The sequence below is a fragment of the Wolffia australiana genome, chromosome 11, assembly GCF_029677425.1.
Source record: "Wolffia australiana isolate 7733 chromosome 11, ASM2967742v1".
NCBI lineage: Eukaryota > Viridiplantae > Streptophyta > Magnoliopsida > Alismatales > Araceae > Wolffia > Wolffia australiana.
Window position 1 is genome coordinate 9,249,498 of NC_135845.1, and position 23,556 is coordinate 9,273,053.

At 39.0% G+C, this 23,556-nt stretch overlaps 1 long non-coding RNA gene across 1 annotated transcript; it reads right to left on the bottom strand.

Annotated features, from left to right (window-relative positions):
* Nucleotides 1-22,368: 22,368 nt before the first annotated feature.
* On the bottom strand, nucleotides 22,369-23,348 carry LOC144709135 (uncharacterized). The gene is made up of 3 exons (XR_013582965.1): nucleotides 23,286-23,348; nucleotides 22,503-22,572; nucleotides 22,369-22,415 (listed from the first exon to the last, which is right to left on the bottom strand). It is a non-coding gene; the product is annotated as an uncharacterized LOC144709135 (long non-coding RNA).
* Between the last annotated feature and the right edge of the window lie 208 nt (nucleotides 23,349-23,556).

A 23,556-nucleotide genomic window follows, 5' to 3' on the forward strand; every position in this document is an offset into this window, starting at 1 on the left:
CAATCATTTGAGTATGCCATCATGGCATCACAAAAAGCGGTGGCATAATGGCTTTCAACAAAAAAATATTGTTTTGTCGTTTTCTGCTTTTGCCTAATCAAAAATTTACTGCAAAAATTATCCTGTTTTTTTCATTGGTCCACGTGCTCTTTGCGCCAAAAAAAGTACAAAAAATGTTAGTTGAAAGCCACAATGGTCCATCCCATCTGCTCCAATGCTTCCTTGGAACAATTTCAAATGAGAATCGTAAAGTCATGCTCTTTGGTTCTCATGGAATTTTCCTCTATTTATTTTGCTATCATGAAAGGCCTTCATTTTGGCTTTGTAAATTACCAAATTTTGGTACGCTTTGTTTCTTAACTCTTGCAATTCTTGAAGCTGCAACAAATTATTTTTTGCTGCATCTTTCATAGCGAGATTCAATTTCCTAATTGTCTAATAAGCTTGATGTTGAATCACAACAGGAAGATGACATGTTTTTTTCAAATATGAGTGTACAAGGGGACATCGCAATGGGTCCCTTATAGGCTGTTCTATATGCCCACAAAGCTTCTGGTAATCTTTCACTCAAAATTTTTACTGTTAGGTCATATTATCTTTTTTATAATGTTCTTGATTTCTGTATTACTTCAATTTGGCCATTAGCTTGAGGATGGTATGGAGTGTTCATCTTATGATGTAATCCATATTTCTCAAGTAAAGACCTGAAATGGTAATTGCTAAAATGGGATCCACCATTACTAATCATTTCTCTTGGATATCCAAATCTAGATAAAATATATTGAGTTAAAAAATTCAGTACTACATTATGATGATTTCTCCTAGTGGGTATTACCTCAAGCCATTTGTGATGGTGCACACCATCAAGGTTCATCGACGATGTTGTCCGCACCGTCCACCATCGTCATCGACAAGCGGGTGAAAGTGCTCGATTATCGTAGTTTGATTCATTGTTTTTTTTCTTTGTTGTGTTTTTGTGTTTTTCTGCTCTCACGTCCTGTTTTCGTCGCAATGCGACGCGTCCCGTGCCTGTGTTTTCACTGTCATGGGAAGGGGTCCTCAGTCACTTAGACCCCCACCCTTATCCCTCGGTCTTTTCTTTCTTTATTTTAATTTTCCCTTTATTTTGTAATGAGGGGGACCATTATATAAGCCCCCTAATGGACCCTACTCCCCCCTTGTTGACCCACTTAAGGGCCCATCTCCTCCACCCTTTATAAGGGAAGAGGGGGGCACCATAAGAGGCAGACCACGAATTTCAAGGATTTATTTGCGTTGTGAGTTTTTGGTCTCGCCCCTCGATTCAAAGAGAAAATAAGAAAGGGGAGGAGAAGACGAAGAATGAGAGTGGATAGGAGAACAGATCTTACCTGCCTGCAGGTCGTCCTACCCCTATTCGTTGGATGATTATATGGAAATCTCACACTAGGTGAGTACGAGATCTCAGCATTTGTCTGCTGACATCGAGCACAAGAAGAGCCCCTCCTATTGCCGCTTGATTACCGTTGCTCGATTTCAACACGACAGTGATCGGCTCTGATCAAATTCACCCTTCGCTCAATCTCACAGCAAATGCCCAAATCGAGCTAACTCCTTGATCGCTCGGGTGGCGCTCATTGCGCGAATGATTCAGCCATGGGTCCTTGTCACGGCCGGCCGCTCCAGATCTGCCAGTCAACCGGTCCACCGTGAGACGGGTGCCACTCACCGCCTCATGGCCAAGCTGTTTGACCACGATCTTTGATGCCCGAGCGTTGAGATGGTGCCACTCTACGCCATGCGGCCAAGCTGTTGACCATAATTGCTAACACCATAGAATTGAGACCGGTGCCGCTCCCCCACTAAGCAACCAAATGGTTTGACCATGATCGCCGATGTCAGGGAACCGTATGAAGGAATATGGGCGCTTGGGTGCGCGACCCATCGGGTGGTCCGTTGGGTGACACCCCCGTCACCCCAAGTTAATGTGTGGATCGTAACACCTGGGTGGGACATGACGGAAGCTGCCCTCCTCCTAGACGTAGTGAGGGAGCACCTACGGGAGCCGTCGCCCCTACCTTCAACTACCATCCCATTGCACCCTAAGTTCTCGATCCTAATCAGCACAAAGTGGAGGTGCCCCAATTCCCTCGCACTACGCTGCTTAGCCACTACTATGTGGTTGTCTGTCCCAGCGCTGTGTGACTTTGATCGGCCATCCAAACTACCTCGATAGTCATCGTGCGATCGCTTGGGTGTTCAGCCGCGAAGGCAAATCAACCCGTTTTCTCCCGCTCGTCGCAGCTGCCCCACCGTGTCAGTGGTGTGCACCGACTACGATCAGTTGCTGACTGGAGTCGCGACCACTGGTGTTCTCGCTTCCTCTCCTCCGACCTTTACGTATAACTCTGGCATCATCATCGCTTGTCGAGCCGCCGTCCGCTCTCTGGCACCTCTCCGCCCCACTCGCTTCGACTGCCGCCAACCGTTGATGAACTCTGTACCACAAGCCACGCCGACAAGCTACGCCGTCCTCTTCTGTCACTCAATAATTATCTCTTGCAGTAAATTTTCATCTTGACTCTAGTGTGCTCGGGCTAGGTAGGTGAGAGAGGTTTTGAGAGAAACTACGACATACTTGAGTGTCTTACCAGTACGTATGAGACCATCCATTACGTGGGAGCCCTACGGATTGACTTCGTTCGACCGTAGATGCCTTCGTCGCTTCGACGAGGTTTGAGAGCCACCGTCACCGTCATGTGGCAAGCCCATCCATGCTAAGAGCTCGGCACCTCCCTCGAGTCAGAGCCTGCACCTACGACACGTAGGACATTCATTTAGTACATCATAGTCACCTTGACCCATTAGGGTTTATCCGTCGGATGACGCCACTGTCATCATTCGATACTACTGCCATTTATTATCGGTACTGATCCATCATACTCGGTGACGACCAGACGACGTCCTCGACGACATACGCCATCAATTTGGACATGTAATCGACAACCATCAATATATACTCATATCCAAAGGATGGTGGAAAGGGTCCCATAAAATCTATACGCCAGAAATCAAAGATCTCAATTTCTATAATCGGTTTTTTAATTGATGGATAATATGTTTTCGTCAAGCCAATCACACCACGATGTTTATTTAAGTTCATTGAATAAAATATTTAAGTTCATTATTATTCTGTGTGATGTTTGTAATGAAGTCCATGAATACGTGCAATGAAATAATGAATTATAATGAGATAATAATGCATCGATTACTATAATTTAAAAATATATTCCAAATATTGCTATTCGATGAATAATCGAGACATACATTAAATTATCTAGATAGAATAGCTCTAGCAGATCCTACTTATTTGAAAGTATAGCTGATCTTGTGGCTATTAGTGTGGCAACACTAAGGACAAATCGTGGGTGCTCTTTAGAGAAAGAGTTCACTAAATTGATCCATACGAATCCTTGAATAGCATTATACCTAAACGTCAATTAGGTTGATTCATGTCACGATTGTAGAAATGATCCACTGACGTGAGATACCAAGGATATCTCATGAATGGATGACTACATTTTGACTAAGACTTATGAGCCTCTAATCATGAGATTCAAACAAGTCATAGTTCGGATGTAGTAAGAAGGTCGATGAGATGATTGAGTGGTCAAGATGGGAGCATCCGCCATTGGTATAAGAGGAGATTGAATCAAGGAAAATGATGCAGCAAATGCCTGCCTAGGGTAGTGAAGATATTGGAGGAGTTATCAAGTGATCCCTGTTATGCATCAGTACTAATTGAATAATGGATTAGGGTTTGACAATAAACCATACCCTAAGTCATTCGAGAGTCTCACACAGATGATGGATTATACATATACGGTAACCAATGGTGGTAAAGGTTCCATGAGATAGTTCAAACACTACTCAGTATCTTCTTGAGCACGACGTGTAGCTTGATACCCCACGGACTAGAAACTTAACCTATTGTTTGGGTTAACTCGATCCTTATTTAACTAATCTATATGTTGATATAGTTAACTAATAAGGTTGATCCATAATTGTTATTGGGCCACTAAAGTTATTAACTAGAATGATACATGAGCCCGGAGGGTCACACACATAAGGTTGCAAGGGCATTGGTGGATATATTTTACTTTGTAGGGTTTTTCAGAAAAATCATAAGTGAAATATAAAGAGGGCAAGGGCTCTCATTTTAAGCACCCATGCAAGCCACATTTGAGAGCCCCTCCCTTTATCCACTCTCTTCTCCACTCATCAGAGGAGAGTGTCTTCATGGTGAGAAGATCTTCAAGATTTTCAAGAAGAGTTGAAGAAGAAGATGTGGACATCCAAGCGCCGAGTGATCATGTGTATACTTCTAGAGGCCAGACGCGTGAATGCCTTTGGAACGATCTCAAAGTGAGCATGTCAAGGGGGGAATAAGTTCCCCAAAAAGGTACATTTGGTGTTGATTTAAAGATCTATTATGAATCGATCTATCCGCTTCTGCATCAATGGAAACGTGTTTTCCATGGACGAACCAATGCATTGAACCACCATTAATGGCATGGCATCATTCTTTGTTAGATTGATGATGGATTGAAATTTTAAATACCTTTTATAAAACTCATATGAATCCCAAAATACTATAGTTGAAAATAACCCGATGTTGAAGAACTTTTGGAGGAGTAATTTTTTATGCAACATGTCCACCACAAAAAGATGAATGATATAGTTCAGGATCTTTTGAAAAATAGTGTTGGATGTTTTCTGGGGCTAATCTTAAGGATATGCTTATAAGGAAAAGTTTCAACAATTTGAATTGGGTTACTAGCATTTAGGCGGGATAAATGATCAGCTACAAAATTTCAGATCCACATCTATTTTTAATTTCCAACTCAATTCATGCATTAATGAATCCATCTAATCATTCTAGGTTTTCCCTCTTTTTTATTTATTAAATATCTCATACCTGCATGATCTAACAATGTAACTATCACACTAGCTTGTAAGTATGATCTAAATGTATCAAATGCAAACACAATAGCTAGGAATTCCTTCTTAGTAGTAGTGTAGTGTACCTGAGCATCTCATAAGGTCTTGCTAGCGTAGTAGATGGACAAGGGCTTCTTTTCAATTTGTTGACCCAGTACCGTTCCTATTGCAGAATCATAATTATCACACAAGAATTTTAAGTGGTGATTCCAGTTTGGAGTTTGTAGAACAGGTGCTTTTGCTAGAGCCTCCTTTATCTACAAAAATGCGCGCTTTGTTGCATCGTAGAATATGAAATTCACATGTTTAGCCAATAAGTTAGTCAACAGTTTAGATAATTTTGCTACATCTTTGATGAACTATATGTAGAAACCTGCATGGTAGAGGAACCCTCTAAGTTCCTTGGTGTTGGTAGGAAGCATAAGGTTTCTTGGATCTTCATGAGAATAAACTTTGATCGGGTAAGTTTTAATGGTTTATCAAAATTTTGAATTTAATGAGTAGTTAATCCTTTTTGATGCAGGTTACGTAAGTAGTTAAAAGAGTACTATTATTTGATATTATAAATAATAATAATTTTTTTCAATATAAAATTGGCTTAAAAATATTAAATATATTTCTAGGATTGTTTGGTTGTTAAACCCAAGACCTCAAGAATTTAAATAAAATATATTTAACCATTCATTCTACTTTATTTTTTTGATATTAAAGAAGAATAAACCAATATAATACCTTTTGCAGCCCATTAGGGTAAAAGGTACAATAAAAGCATCTTTTTGAAAAAGGTACTTGACTTTTTGAGCGCCCACTCTCTCTCCTAAATTTTCTGTGCTCACCTTGAGAGCTGAGATCTGTTCTTGATTGAGAGCTTCAAGCTTTAATCAAATTTGGGCTTCCTGGTGGATTGATTCAGAATTCAGTTCTTGGATCTGCATTCATAAAGATTGGTGAGATTGTTTCATAATAAATGTTCTTGATATTTTCACTTCCTAATTCCTGAGAAATTGGTTAATTGATTGAATCCTAATAATCTTTTGTGTGAATGTAATAATAGTTTCAATCTGAGATATGTATCTTGAATCCAATTTGGACATTAGTAACTCAGATTATTCATTACCCACTTTATAGTTCTTGATTCTTCAATCTAAAGTTCATAATTGAATATTCAAATCTGAGTTGACTAGTTTGAAAACTAAAATTGACAACTCTAATTCGATTCTTGATTCTTTAATCTGTAATTAATATTTGGCTATTTGAATTTTTTTTGGATTACTTAATCTGAAATTTCAAATTGCCTTTTCTATTTTGATCCCTAGAACCTTCTAATTGAAAGTTCAAATTAACTTATCAAATTTGATTCTTAAATTATTGATTCCTATCAAATTTACCATTGGTTATGTTCTTTGAAATTTATTTTTGTTTGACCAATTTTGTGGTAATCAATCCGTTGTTAATCATTCATCTTATCCATATCATATTTGTTGACTTGATCAAGTCAGTTTACTCATCTAATTTGATCATGACAGATAATGTGATTCGATATTATCTGTTAATTGAATTTGATCACTTCAGATCAATTGAACTAATCTTGTTGTGACCATACTCTTCAACTCATTCTGAGTATAATTGTTAATTTAGTTGAATCATAAATTTGATTGAAAAATTGATCACATTTGTTTCTGCCATTGATTTGAAAATACTTCATCTCATCCGGTTGTACCTAATTCTAACTTGATCACTTCTTATTAGTTGATTAATACATTCAATCATAACCTTGATTGGAATCGACCAACAATATTTTTCTCTCATTAAGTAAATCAAAATGGACTATATGCATTATTTTAAATTGATCATATTTGATTCTAATGATCGATTTCAATTGATCATATTTGATGTTATCATTGATTTAATCATAACTGAACACATCCAATATATCTAGTTTGATTTGATCACATCATGGTCTAAGTTTAACCAATCAGTAAAATTGACTTGATTTTGACTTGATCACTTAATTTTGACCATTCAGAACTGATTGAATACGAATAAGGCAATTGAAGTAAATCCAGATTGTTATTAGATTTTATTTGACCACTCTGACTATTGGCTTTGACTGTAGTATTTAATTCAATTTAAATTACCAGCAGATTTCATTCTACGATTCTGATTTTATTGAAATTGATCATTAAGATTCTGTATTTGATCCATATTACATTAGATAATATCAACCTGAACTTGATAGTAAATAACTTATAATTCTGCTACTCCAAAGTTGATAGTCTAGTTTTTTATATCGATTTAGTTAGGCAATGTACTTGGTGAACCTAAGAAGTTAGTGTGTTGACCAAGGGTCAACTAGGAAATATTGGGACTTGTACTATTGTTGGTAGGTGGTCACTGAGGCTGAGCAGATTAGCTTGGGTCAGGAGAAGAAGGGTGGATGTTAGGAGCTCCGTGGTGCTGTGGAGGAGACGTCTCTAGTTTCTTTATTGTTGACTTAAGTGTAATGGAAAGGCGAGAGTGACGCTCACCGCGCATATAGTGAATTGTGGTTTTTCACAGGACATTCACTGGGCACTTGAGCCTGTGACTATTCTGAGATCTAGACGATCTCTCGTTGCTGCATTGAGGCACTTTTGTGCCCCCAATCATGGTAAAATAATATGTTAAGGTGAGAAGGGTGCTTGAGAGACAATATTAAATAAGAAATCTGAAAAAGACAATTAGATAACATAAATACAAAATCAGACTAATTCACCCCCCTCTTAGTCGTCAAGCTTCTGGATTATCTCCACTTTGGCCTTCTCCACCTCTAATCCATGATTGCTGATCATGTGTCCCAATACTATTCTCTCTTGGACTATGAAGTAGGAATTTTCCCAAATTGTCAAGCATGTGTCAAAATTTGTCAAAAGAAAAATAAATCATTCTTGAAAATATCTAGAAAATCTTCGACTATATTTGAAAATAATGTCATCATGTATCTTTGAAATGTAGCTGGTGCATTACATAGTCCAAATGGCATTCTTCTAAGTGTTAAAGTTCCAAATGGGCAAGTAAAAGTAGTCTTTTCTTGACCATCAGGGTGAATTTCTATCTGACTATATCCTGAATATCCTTTTAAGAAACATAAATAATATTTTCATGTTAATTTCTCTAGTATCTGATCAAGGAAGGGCAATGGATATTGATTTTTTTGTGACTAGATTAAGCTTCCAGCAATCGATGCATATCCTCAAACTATCTGTTAATCTGGTTTGAATTTCTCCCCCTTGATCTTTTTGGATTACGGTGATTCCTATTTTCTTAGCGACTACATGGACAGGACTTACCCAAGCACTATTAGAAATCAAGTAAATAAACCCAGCTTCTGAACTTTTAATATTTATTTTTCAACTACATCCATTATGATGCGATCTAATTTTTTTATGCATTCTCTAGCGGATCTAGCATTTTCTTTTGTGAAAATTCTGTCCACGCATGTCGACGCACTTATGTCATCGATATCAGAAATAGATCATGCAATGACAGAATTATATTTTCTAAGCATGGTGAGTAGTTTTCTTACTTGGTTCAAATATAATGATGATGACATAATAACTGGAAAATCATTGTCTACTCCTAAAAGTGCATACTTTAAATCTCATGGTAATGGTTTTAAATAAATTTTCATGTAAAAAGAGCATATATCTATATCAACACTTGAATAATCTAAGAATTATATTTTCTAAGCATGGTGAGTAGTTTTCTTACTTGGTTCAAATATAATGATGATGACATAATAACTGGAAAATCATTGTCTACTCCTAAAAGTGCATACTTTAAATCTCATGGTAATGGTTTTAAATAAATTTTCATGTAAAAAGAGCAGATATCTATATCAACACTTGAATAATCTAAGAATTCTTGAGGTGATGCACAAAAAGCGTTGAAATCAATATACTCAATGACATCTAGAAAACATAAATCCAGAGGATTTTTCTGGATATTTCATCAACGTGGATATGTTAATTTCCACTTTCTCTTTTCCCACTTTGAGTTCTACTATTCCCATTTCCCAATCCATGTTAGCCAAGAAGGGTCTACCTAGAATGATATGAGCATTTTTAATATCCTCCATCACTTTCACATCGGCAATAATGAAATCAACTAGGAAATAACCTTTTGTTCTATTTTGTCAACAACATCTTCTAATAATCCATAGGGTTGCTTAATGGAGCCATCGGCTAATTGTAACTCTACGAAGATAGGTTATAATTCCCCAACTTTAAATTTATCATTTAAAGTTTTTGACAAAATATTGATACTAGCTTCTAAATGAACTAGTGATTTAGAAATGAAACATTCATCCGATCTCTCACTTGGTTTGGGGGGCTCCTGGATCCCTTGGTGTATCACTTGGTTTATTTTAAGTTTTTATAACACAGAACTGATATTTTCAGATGATTGAATTCTCTTACGTTTTCGGCTAGGTTTGCACAATTTTTTCCAAAAATTTGCAAAGGAAGGAATATGTTGTTTTTTTCATTCAATGGAATATTGATTGTTACTGGTTTAAAAATATATATACTTTCGTCATGAGGATTTGGTTTAACTCTAGAGTTTTCAAAGCATCAGGGAAAGGAATGGGTGGGGCATAATTTTTTGGATTAAGCTCTATTTGGGCAGACTGATTATCTTCCTGAGGTACTTCCACTTCCTCCTTTTGATGATCAGAAATATCCAGCAAAGCTGTCCCCTTTCTTAATTTAGAAATTGTGTGCACAGTTTTGTGATTGTAGGGAGATGAATCATGACTTTCAATCAAATGTAAATTCTTAGGATTAATATGAGACTGAGTTGGGAGTCCACCTGTTTCATGGATAGGGAATCCATTCTCATCCATTTTACCTCTTTGTTTGAGGTCGGCTCTTGAGTTATTTTCTTCTCTCATGCTCGCCATTTCCTTCTTGAATTGTCAGAGCATTCCAATCATTTGAGCTTGCATTTGCTCCATTTTATCCTGCTTCTCCTACACATTCCTATGGAACTCATCACATGAAGGGTTAGTAGTTTGATGAAAATTATTGTGGTTGGGCCTTGCATAAAAATTTATTTGTTCTTGTTGAAAAGGGAGACGATTTTGATAGTTGTTCTTTAGCATGTTATTCTTTGGATATCCACTATCTCTAGGATTCCAAGAATTTTGAGCTATAAGTCTATTCATCATGGACCATTCAATAGCCATAACTTGCTCATGCGTCGGACGATCTACTTCTACATTATCATCTCTAGAGCAATAATGGCGAAGTTGAAAATCCATTTGAGAAGGATGAGAAGAATTAGGTGATTCTAAACTATGAATGATTGTAGTTAATTCAGAAACAACTTTTACATGTCGTTCAATTCACAAATCAGGTTCAATAGCACTTACCTCAATAATCCCACCCCTCTTAGAATTTGCATTTCTCCCATTACAATTAAGAGCACCATAATATGCATCATTTTCTGCTAGTGTTTCTAAAATGCCTAGTGTTTCATCTAAATTTTTTTGCATAAATGTACCTCCACTAGCAACGTTGATTATCTTTCAGTCCAGATCTCTTAATCTTTCATAAAAATTTTGAACCATTTGCCAATCTTCTATACCATGGTGTAGACATTTTCGGGTTAACTCTTTTAACCTTTCCCAATGCACATAAGGATTCATCGGGCCCTTGACAAAATTTATATCGCTTGTTCATATAAATTTGTCTTTCCCACTAAATATAATTTTTTTCAGTATGTGATGTACATTTCCTTCCATGAATCAAAGTTCAGAGATAGAGATGTAACCCAACGTCTAGCTTTATCTCTAAGATTGAAGTGAAATAATCACATCTTAATAATCTCATTCGTAATATTATGAAAGTGAAATGTTTGACAAATCACAGTAAAGTCCGCCAAATGTTTATATGGCTTTTCCTGAGATAAACCATAAAAGTTAGGGAGTGATTGTGATGCCGGACGTCGTCTCAACGGCGTCCGACCGTCACCGAGGGTAGGAACTCGGTGTCGTATCACTAACTAATCGGTTTACGTCCACGACGTCAACCGATGGATATGCGGAGAACAGAAATGCATGTATGACGATAACGAGGATGATGGTCCAACTATGGTACGTACAATGCGCCGACAAGCTATGAGAGCCAATCCGGAGCGGGGACGGGGTCGCCTAGCTAGGTTGAACCAGCCCTCCAAGTCGTCCGAGGCGGGTCGGGGGCGCGCACGCCGTCGAATGGGGTAACTCCCACTGGAATGCTCACACGCGTCAGGGCGTCCCGACTCGTACCGGACAGGTAAGACGCTCGTCTTTGTTTCGTCGTACTCTCAATCTGTCTCACTCACCTATCTAACCCGAGCGCGGTGGAGGCAATACGAAAGAATACTGAAGGGAATAAATGACGTAAAGGGGCGAGGGAAGCAGAGTACCTTCGTCGCGCTGGCGACGGGATCTTCGTACCAACTGGTTCCGGAGGAGGGAGTTGTCGGGGGCGCCGGAGGTTGACTGGTGCGGAGGGGCGGCGGCGTCGGTGTGAGCGGAATGGGAACCCCAGCGTCGCGCGGATCACGGACGGCGGGCACGTCGCGAGGACGGTGGCACACGGCCAGGCGCATAAGGCACCGGTGAGCACGGCCAGCGGGCGCTGCAGACGGCGCACGATGCACCGGCGCGCGCGCTGTTGCCACGCGCTGCGGGTGTCGCACAGCACACCAGCGGCGCAGCTGGCGAGCGCTGCTAGGACCGTCGGCGCGGCGGGCCAGCGCCAGCGGCACACGCAGCAGCGGACGCGGGTGTAACGTAGCAGCCACGGCGGCGAGATCCGATCCCATGCAAGGCGTGGCGGGCACCACTTGCAGGGCTCTCGGGAGCGGCCACGAGGCCAAGTAGCAGGCGACCACGGAGTGTGGCGATCGGGAAACGACGCGCGGCTCGGGCTGGGAAGCAGCGGCGATGGTCCAGGTGCCGGGACGGCGGTCGGCGGCCTCGGCGTTGAGCGGCAGCAACGATCCGTGCGAGAGGGCGGCTGCACGACGGCTGGCGCAGGTGTTTGCGGCGCGGCGGACTCGCGGCCGGAAATAGCGAAGCGATAGCGGATGGCGAGGTCCGGCAGGAGGGCGCGCGACTGGTCGGCGGCGTGGCGCGCGGCAGGCGGCTGCGTGCGGCGACCGTGCGGCTCGGCAGCGGCGGCGCAGCGGCGCGGCGACAGCGGCTGCGGCGCGGCGTCTGCGATTCGGCAGCGGGCGGCAGCGCGCTGGCGCGCGAGCGGCTGCGCGGCGGCGTCAGCGCTGTTCGGCAACAGCAGCGACGCGGCGGCCTAGCGGCGCGGGCGGAGGGCGGCTGCGCTGGCGCGGCGCCGCTGCTCGAGCAGCGAAGCGCGCGATGGCGGCCTTGGCTGCGCGGGTACAGAAGGCAGCCGCGCGGCTGAGGCGGCGCGGCTGTTCGGCGGCGACGGTCTCCTTCCCTTCTCCTTCTCTTCCCTTTCTCTTCTTCCTCTCTTCTTCTTCTTCTTTCTCTCTTCTTCTTCTTTCTTCTCTTCTTCTCCACGACCTGACCCTTCTTTCTCAAAGTGAAATTCTTCAAAAATTAGGTCAAGGTAAGGGAAGCGCCCACCTCTTCCCCTTATATATGGGTGAAGATGGCCCTTCCTTAGTCCAATAACACAAAAGAAAAGGAGAGAAAATAAGCAAGAAAATAGGAAACGGGCTTGTCAGGCCCAACATAAAAGAAAAAGGGGGAAAAGGGTTCCGCCTATGGGCCCTTCCCCCGTTACACGACAATACGAATAAAGGGAAAAACTATAAGATAAAGTAATCGACTGTAACGGTGTGCTCTGGTGGTCCGCGTCCGCGTCATGCCGAGTAACGGAATGCGGGATCCCGTGTTGCTGCGGCGGCTCGTCGTGGTGGCTGGACTCGTCTCGGTGGCGAGCTGGGTAGTGCCGGCTCCTCGGGTGCTGAGTCGGGAAAGTCCTGCTGCTCCTCTTCTGCTGGCTCGATGACGACCGGTGGTGACGCGCCATCAGATTGAATCATATGACGATCAATTTTAAAATTTGCGCCCTGATCATAAGAAGTGGCTCATATTCTATAGGAGCAGAATGTTCACTTAATCTACGTTGTCTATTTCCTTAATTTTAATTTATACAAAATCCTTAAAATTGATCATTTCGATTAGTCGAAGCTTCTACTCTATCTACTACACTTTCATTCTCATTTTTTCTAGAGATCATCTACCATTCATGATGAAATATGTCATAGAAATCGTAAAATTAAAGATTCTTTAAGACGGGACTTGTACATTTTCTTTGTGTCTTCGTTGGCCTCGTGGAGCTGACTGCACTACTATAATCAAGCTTAGTAGTAGGTAGAAAATCACCAAAATAAAAGAAATAATATCCTTAATGGCTAGCGTTCCCCAGCAATGGTGCCAATTGACAATCTCAAGTTTAAGGGTTTTAATTTGTCATCGATAATTGATATTATTCAATAAAAATATATTTACCTGTAATTTATTAGTAATATTTAGCTAATGATGAGTACAGATGTCTCCATAGGGAAGGATGATAAGGATTTAAGTTTCTTACTATATTAACTATACTATAAAAGATACAGATGAGAATATATTCAGTGAGATAGTGATATCGAGAGAAAGGTTGTAAAAGTTATAACACAAAATTTAAATTTGTAAAGAGAATAAAAAATGAAGGTAGAATTGGGCACAGCGATATACAAACGGAGTAGAGAACATCACAAATACTATACTGATTGAGTGCGTGAACAGTGTGATGAGAGAGCAAGAGACACAATAGTAAGTACATAATGAAGTGGAAAGATAGTGGAAAGATGATAATTTACCCTAATTAAGCTAAAGATGTGTCACAAAAGAAACAACCTAAGGCGAAGATGCTTACCTTAGATCTTTATGTTCTGCCAAGATTAAGCCAATTTGTGAGTGCTTCTAAGTTCCCCCTCTCCTCTTATGTTTCTCCCAAGATTACACTTAATGGATCTTAAAACTCGCTATCTTTCAATCAGCCCACACAAGTACGAAGCAAGCTCAAGATAAATTTCATTGTGATCGATGCGTCTATTTATAGATGGAATGGATAGAAAGATGATAAGAAGACAAAGCAATGCTGAAAATTTCAGCTCAATCGGACCTGTAGATGGTGAGATATCGATGTTTTGATTTGAACCAATCCTATCCCTTGATCTCGTTCTCTCTCCTCATCAAAGTCAGTGATGCTTCCTCTTTTCCGTTTCTGTTAAATGATCAAATATTTGAAGGTTTGTGTCTTCTCATCTTCTGCGCTCATGCTTTATGGAGTCGCCATGTGTACCTAGCAGGGAAAAAGACAAAAAGAATAGGAATATGATTATTTTATATTATAAAGTACTAGCCCATGGCTGACATGGCGATGTGTCAGCATGTACCACGTCAGTTTTTTATTTTCTTTTTAGTCCAATCAGCACCTGAAGTGCAAACGCCACATGTACAGGTGGCGTCGTGTTGTGTTTCCACGTTGCCCACCCTTCATATTCATTATTCTTAAGAAAAAAATAAAAACTTTCTCCTTTTTGTTGATTTGTCCATGCGCTAAAAAAAGTAAAAAGTTGATCTGTTAGTAGAAAAACGTTCTCCTTTTTTTTTGCCATGCCATAAGGGCATAGCCAAATGAGTGGGTGATGCCAATCATTAACCTAGTTAATGATTAACTGTCGCCAATCATTATCGTAACATATGATTAGGCATTGTTCGACAAATCAATTGGCAACACGTGGCGACGTCTAAAAAGAATCAATAAAATGATTTCTAAAGTTCATATTTAATAAAATAAAAGCCCAAAAACTATGAATAAATATATTTTTTGACTCAAAGAAATCAGAAAAATTCCAGAAAAATCATATTTTTCCTCAGAAAATTATACTCGTTTAGAATCTATTGTCACAAAAATCTCCTAAAATACATAAAAATGGCTAAATTCCTAATATCATTTGACAAATGAATTAAATCATTTTAAGCTTAATAACATGCATATATAGTTGAATTAATGCAAATAACATGTGAATATGGCCAGGGTAAGGTACTAAAAAAAATGCTATCAATATGTACAAATATGCATCTTGAAATAAATTTAGACTACACGCATAGGATCACAAAATATTTTGGGAGATCATCAGATTGACGATAGAAGCAGGATGTCCTCACATGGTTTCAAAAAAACCAAGTAGAGGTCATGGTTCTTGCAATCTTGGGACTGCTTTTGTCAAAGAAGATGAATCCCTCTTTTGGTTACCCATTTGCCATACGACTATGGGTAAATTGATTGGTTTAAAACATTGCGCTAAAGGAGTTCACAAATGAGTAACATTTGAGATTTTTATCCCTTCTTTCTATGTAGTTCGATTTTCAGCAACATGAGATTCTGCTATCTACAACAGATATTTATGAACACGAGCATCTCGATAGGGGCACCGTTTGATGAAGACTCTTTCTATCATTAACAATCTATCAGAAGGGGCCCTGGTCGTTCAAACTTTCCAGCAGTTTGTGTACATACTTGCCTTAAAAAGGTAGATATGAATACCTTGAATACGGCATCATTAGAGAGGTGTATCCTTCTCAAAGATGAGTATACTATATAGCTAGATCTTAAATTCTTCCAGAAGGATTTCTAATGCCAATGTAGACGTCCAAATTTTGCTTCTCTCATTGGAGCCTTCTGTAAAAATGGAATAAATTTAATGTGAATGGAAAATGACTACAGCATTGCATTGAAGTAAAAACACCACAACCATGCTTTTGGTAAACTCAGCTACAGAGTTTGAAGAATACCCAACACTCTAAAATTTCAGTTAGATTATATCTTGTGTAATAGTTGAACTCCAATTTTTTATAGCCTCACTTAGTTTCTCCAATGAATTAGAGCCCTACACTCTCCCTGATTGTTGATTTAAACTTATCTGGTCTCTGTGAAATTTCAGGAACTAAATGTGTACTTATGTAAGTTAAATGTTTCATGGACTTACCATCATCACTTTTCAAGACTTTTCCGATGATGGGAAGACAGATTTTCTGTTGATTTGGATTTATGAATGTTTAAATTATCGTAGTTTCCACTCATCCATTGATTACATTGAATATACTCATAAGGGAGGGAGGTTTGATGTCTGATTCAATTACAGACTCCTCTAAACGTTAATGTTTGAATCACGGTAACCTAGAAATCATTACCTTACTTACAAAGTCCCATCCCTCATAGATCTTAAATACATAAGAAGAAAAATATAACTATACTTCATTCTTATTATAACTAGTTTAGTACATACATACAGCACTTCCATACTTTGTTCTTAGTATACAGTTCTGTGATTCTTTAGAAGCAAGTGAATAGGCTATTTGAAGCTACGTAAAAACTAGTTACCCAGCCCCATCTACATCATCCACTTTCTTTTGAACCTTTCTCATCATCATCATTTACCTTTATTAGGATTACATTTTGTTATTGTGTGAAAGATTCGAGGAACTTTAATCTTTTCCAATCTGAGGTAAAATGCAAGATAGGCAATGGTTAAGCTATAGGTTACTTTAATCAAGAGAAAGTGGGCTTAATACATAGAGAAAAGTGATACACCTTTGGGTAATAGTGACCTATGCAGAGATAAGTGCACTGTTCTATCTTAGTGCACTAGGTATGCCCAAAGGAGGAATGATGCTCTTCACATGTCTAAAAATGTCAGTGTCCATTGGTAAGGATTATTTCAAGTATCCATAGAATAAAAAATTTCTAATGAGTCCGTTATAAGAGACTACAAATGATTCATACAGGTAAGCATATACCTAACTTACTCCCTTTAAGTCTTATTGAGATTGGTGAAAAAAAGATAAAAAATAAAGATAGAAAGAAGACTAAAAGAGTGGGAAAGTTGAGGTGACCCTAAAGAATAGCTCACAATCAATTATGTAGATGATTCGATTGAAGGAGGTGATTGGGGGAAGGCTAGAGCAAAAGGCTCATGAGGCAACACCCATTTCAAATAGCACATGGAGTACGGAATCAGCCTAGCTGATGGAGGTCAAGCCCATGATGCTTATGGGCACACCATAAAGGGCATTCTCAGCAGCCAGCCTGTAACAGTGCATATAAGAAGCCAAAGCTATAAAGTGGTCATGTTTCTTAGGGTTTTCCGAATGGGACTAACTTCTCTTCTTTTCTTTCAATTTATTGCATGGGCCAGGCTAACCAAGCTAAGAACATTTGATTGTAGCCTAGAAGGCTGTTATATTTATAAATCAGATATATGAATAGGCAGTGTTTGATCTAAAAGTCATAATTTTCCGTATTAAATAAAATAATACAAAGATAGTGCAAATACCTAATATTATCATTTAATATTATTCTTCAAGGGTTGTGATTGTATGGCGGCTGTTAATGGGGATAGCGAGGTTCACACATTTAAAATAGTAGATTCCGTAATGGCATCAGACAATGATGGAGATGGCCACTTGTTTGAAGGAGGATAATTCAGCAATGACATATAACATGGATGGACAGGTCTAGGTGTTTAATTGAGGGTATTTTGTGATGGCTTCAAAGCTGGACTATAGTCCATTGCTTGGTAAAAAGGGGTTTATGACAGTAGTTTAATAACAGGTGGTCAAACAGATCTTAGGAAGATTATATGTCCAAGAGAAAGTAAATTTCCACCCTTGCCCTATTGTTCTCAGTGGCTAGAAGATGGGTTCTGTCCACAAGAACATGGAATTCTAATGGTATGGTTTTTTAGAATGCATTTAGAGGGATATCACACAACTATGTGGCACACAGTTCTGTCCTGAGCCCTTAGTTTTTTTTCTTCGCCTTCTATCTTGGAATTTTAAAATTGATGTGGGACCTTCTATGAAGATTTAAGAGCTGAATGAGAGTTGTGATAAAAATCTGACAGCTCAAGAAATTCAGGGAGTCACTGAACAGACTCTAGAAGGACCTAGGTGGTACCAGAGTGGTGAAAACAAAAACAAAGGTGCACTGTGTGGCCAAGGTGTAGTGATAAACACCCCTATTATTAGCTTTTGAGACCTAGGACAATTCAGTTTTAAACCAAATTTATTATCATAGAAATTTTGCATTTAATCCTCTATCATTAAATCAACTTAAATTGAATGCAGTATAGACTCATAGTTTTTATGAATTTTCTAAGATAAACTTATTCAGGTATTTTATCAGACACAATTTCTTAATATGCAAGTTTGGTTATTTCCTTCGTATCTTTTCCTTCCACTTTATACTAAAAAACATTAATGAATAATGCCTTAAACGAATAAATTTATCCACTTCTCCCTCCATTATAATAACCTAAACTCTCTTTAATTCACATAAACAAACATTAATCCCCACTTTCATTTTGTCTCACCCCTAATTTGTTCAAATTTGATCTCACTTCTATCTGATTAAAAATAAAATTTACTCATTTACTGTCTCCATAAGTTTTTATCCTTTACAACATGATGGCGCGGCGCAACCTGAGCCCCCAGAAACATCTTCGGAGATGTCACCATCGCCATCGACATCGCCGTCCGTACCCGTTCAGCCCGCCGGCAAGCCAAGGCGGCAGTAAGCACGCCCAGATTCAAATATTCTGGTTAACGGTACGCTATCCTGTTTTCATTCGTCCTTTCTTCGTCATTTTATTTCATCATTTTTATCCGAATTTCTATCAATGTTTCTCGCATTTTCCCTTCACGTCGTTCCCTGTCTCTTTATCTCATCCCACTCGTTGTAGTGAGGGGAATCCAACCTATAAGGAATTTCCCTCTATCACCACTCAAGGGAGAGACAATTCCCTCCCCTTCTCCTTTTCCCCTCATCCTTTTCTTTTCTCCCCTTTGGTTTTTCTTTCTCCCCTTTCTTTATTTCCTTTTTGGGTTAGGCCTGTTATGTTAAGGCCCATCTAACTCCCCCTATAAAAGGGACCGGATGGTGCCCTAAACACTTTACCCTTCATATTTTGAACTAAGTATTTTCTTCAATGTGAATTGTTGAGAGGAAAGGAGGGTCGCCGTCCGATCGGGGAAGGAGAAGGCAAGGAGGAAGAAGAAGAAGGCAAGAAAGGAGGGAAGGAGTAAAGGGAAGGGGAGACGAACCTGCCGTGGAGTTGCCGCTGCCGCCGTTTGTGCCCTCCCAGGCGCTGACGCCACCCGACTGCGCGTGCCTCCTTCCGCGGGTCTGCTTGTCACGGCCGCCCTCGTACGCCACAAGGTCGTTGAAGCTTCATCCGCATCATTAGCATCATCCGCATTGCATTGATTTTCAAATAGACAAGCGCGTGTGGTGCGGCGGTGGGCCGTGCGGTTATGTGCGCATAAACTCACCGCACACCACACCAAATTCGCACCTTTTTGATTTTTTAGAACAGATTTATTCAAAAATATTTAATATATAATTTGTAATATCTGTGTTAACCTTTATGAAATATTTAATTCGAAGTTAAACATTATTAAATCATATTTAAGTGGCTACCTTTTCAGCAATTTAATTAAACATTATTAAATGCTAAAGTTTAAAACATTTAATTCATATTATACTTTATTAAATATTTAGTTCTATATTTTTTAAAATGGTAAAAATTATTTAATAGTTAATTCATAATATTTGTGGTAAACATTATTAATTATTTAAGTCTAAAATAAACATAATTGAATCACATTTAAGTCGCTGTTTTTTAAGCAATTTTATTAAGCATTATTAAATCATAGTATTAAATTTAAAAATGTTTAATTTATATTAAATATTAATAAATCTTTAATTCTATATTTGTTTTAATATTTGGTTCATAATATATGTGGTTAACATTATTAAATAGTTAACTATAAAATAAACATTATTAAAGCATATTTAGTCGATGTTTTTAATTATTAATGTATCAAGCATTATTAATTCTTAATAAACATGACTATAATATTTAGTTGTAAATTAAACAATATTAAATCATATTTAAGTGGCTACTTTTTCAGCAATTTAATTAAACATTATTAAATCAAAGTGTTAAGATTTGAAACATTTGATTCATATTAAACTTTATTAAATATTTAATTCTATATTTTTTTTTAAATGGTAAACATTATTTAATAGTTAATTCATAATATTTGTTGTAAATATTATTAATTATGGTACTCTAAAATAAACATAATTGAATCATATTTAATTTGCTGTTTTTTAAGCAATTTTATTAAGCATTATTAAATCATAGTATTGCATTTTAAAATCTTTAATTCATATTAAACATTATTAAATAGTTAACTCTATATTAAACATTTTTAAATCATATTTATTCGATGTTTTTTACGCAAATGTATTCAGCAGTATTAAATCATAAAATTACATTTTAAAATATTTAATTCTTATTCAACATAACTAAAATATTTAACTTTTTATTTTTCTAAGGAAGACTAAACATTATTTAATATTTAATTCATAATATTTGTGGTAACAGTATTAAATAATTTATGCTTAGTTTAAAAAAATAAAATAATTAATTCTCCTTCTCCCTCTCCCTCTCCCTCTCCCTCTCCGTCTCCCTCTCCCTATTCTTCTTCTCTCTTCTCTCTCTTCTCTCTTTTTCTCTCTTCTCTCTTCTTCTCTCTTCTTCTTCTTCTTCTTCTCTCTTCCTCTTCTTGTTCTCTCTTCTTATTCTTCTTCTTCTTCTCTCTTCTCTCCTGATCGCCTTCACGGAGGGGACCGGTATCTCCTCTTGCGCGATATAACGAAGAAGTGGTACGAAATACTTCTTCTTAACAATGTTCCATGGTGAGTCAGACAGACATATGAACCGCACGAGTTCTTCTTTCGTCCTCTCCATCGTGCGTCGAATGTAGTACTGCTTGTTTGTGTCCCCAGCGGCAAACATCTCCACGACAGATCGCTGCTGAGCGTCTTGACCCGTCTTCCCTTTCAACGACTGGAATACTTTGCGATGAAACTTCTCCAGGTGGTGCCACAGAGGGGTGCTACAATAGTACTTGTTGCGGTCGACAATGGTGCCGCACAAGGTGCATTTTAACTTATTCCCGCCTATGTTGGTATAGTACCTTACTGCATCACATGCATTAAGTCGAGGTTTTTTTGTTGGTGTGAGGGGGCTAGCGTGAGCGTCTTCTTCCGCAGACAGTTCCTCAACAGTCTGCTGTTGTGGGGATGTATCGTCTTCCATCCTACAGTTCCGTGTCTGATGTTCTACTGATCCAAATAAACATCGACCATTTTGACAATAAGTTCAGAGCTAAATTATGCTGTAAGAGAAGAAGGAGAATAAGGAGAAGAAGAAGCAAAGTAGACGACGAAGACAAGAAAAGAGAACAAAAAGAAAAAAACGAAGAAGATGAACAAGAGAAGACGAAGAAGAGAAGAGAGGAGAAGACGAAGGAGATGAGAATAGAAGACGAAGAGGAGAAGAGAGGAGAAGAAAATAAGAAAAAGTGGGAGAAGTGGGAGAAAAAAAGAAGAGAAGAGAAGAAGAAGGGAAGAAGAGAAGAAAAAAGGATCTAAACGAAGAAGAGGAGAAAAACAAGAGTAAGAAGAGAAGAGGAAGAAGAAGAAGAACAAGATGAGAAGGCGAAGGAGAAGAGGATAGAAGACGAAGAAGAGAAGAGAGGAGAAGACGAAGGAGATGAGAATAGAAGATGAAGAGGAGAAGAGAGGAGAAGAAAAGAAGAAAAAGTAGAAGCAGAAGCAGAGAAGAAGAATAAGAGAAGTGGGAGAAAAGAAGAAGAGAAGAGAAGAAGAGAAGAAAAAAAGGATCTAAACGAAGAAGAGGAGAAAAACAAGAGTAAGAAGAGAAGAGGAAGAAGAAGTAGAACAGATGAGAAGGCAAAGGAGAAGAGGATAGAAGACGAAGAAGTGAAGAGAGGAGAAGACGAAGGAGAGGAGAATAGAAGATGAAGAAGATAAGAGGGGAGAAGAAAAGAAGGAAAAGTAGAAGCAGAAGCAGAGAAGAAGAATAAGAGAAGTGGGAGGAAAAAAGAAGAGAAGAGAAGAAGAAGAGAAGAAGAGAAGAAAAAAAGGATCTAAACGAAGAATAGTTCACGGTTATTGCTAGGAATCAAGGTTATTGTCGCAAATACTAGAATATTTGCCTCAAATACAAAGAAAACACGCCTTTGCTCATACCAACACAATAATTCTCAAGAGTTCCGGGTTAGAAATGAAGACAAGATTTTACAGGTTCCACATATCAACAACCAGATCATGGACTTAAGTTCATTAAAAGAACTTTTTGAAACAGAAAAGTTCATTAAAAACGTTGAGAAAAGTTCATACCTCCCTGAGCTCCACACAAGCACACTGGCATAAATATCCCCAACAGGCGTTTCTCACACGCTCCCCATGAATACCATAATCATGGCTCTCCGCAAATACCTAAACAATAAATCAAATATCAGGATAGGAATTTCTAGCCCATTATCAGGTGGAAATTGATGATCAGCATCTACCCAACGGGCCAACCTGATATGTCAAGAAGTTTGACGTCCACAGTTCAGAAAATGATGAAATCCGTGCAGAGCCCACATAAATCCTGAGGCATAAATCAACATTATATCTAGACTTCTCCTCCTTTTTGAAACGAGAATCCATCAATTTTCTTTAGATCAACCAGTGTAGGCAGTAAAACAAGAATTTCTACAGAAAATTCAGCACCTGAAGATCAAGAAATGACGTCACGACCAACACCCGAAACACATTTCTATCACTGAAGAAGAAGGATTAGAGAAGAAGAAGAGAAGTAACATAAGAAGTAGTAGAAGAAGAACAAGAAGAGAAGAAGGAGATGAAGAGAAAAGGAAGGAGGAGAAGGATAATAAGGAGAAGAAGAAGAGAGGATAAACAGAAAGAATCGAAGAGAGGAGAAGAAAATAAGAAAATGAAGAAGCAGGAGCGGAGAAGAAGAATAAGAGAAGTAGAGAAAAAAAAATTTATAAAAGAAGAAGAAGAGAAAACGAAGAAGAAGAAGAAGAGAAAAAGAAGAGAAGACGAAGAAGATGAAGAAGAATAAGAAGAAGAGGAAACGAAGAGAACGGGAAGAGGAAGAAGAAATGAAGAAGAGAAGAAGAGAAGAAGAGAAGAAGAGAAACGACAAGAACAAGAAGATAAAGAACAAGCACAAGATTTCGCACTGCAGTTAACATGAGCATAACGAGAGAAAAACAACAAGATCAAGAAGATAAAGAACAAGAACAAGATTTCGCACTGCAGTGAAAAATTCAGAGAGGACTCAACGGAGCGGCTGACCTGGGCAGCGGTGGGCAGACGAATCAGCAGGGGCCAAGGGGGGGGGAGAGCGACCGAGGGGGCAGGAGCCGGGAGGGGGGCAAGAGTGGAGAGGGGGCGGGAGTCGGGAGGTCGGCGGGCTTCAAAAGTTTTCGCACAACGTAAAAAATTTGCACCGCACCGACCCCTGTGCGATGGGCGGTGCAGTGTGCAAAATTTATGCGCGAACTTTCGCACAAACGCATCGTACATCCGCCCAACCGCACGAGCGTGATCCGCTCGCACGGTTTGG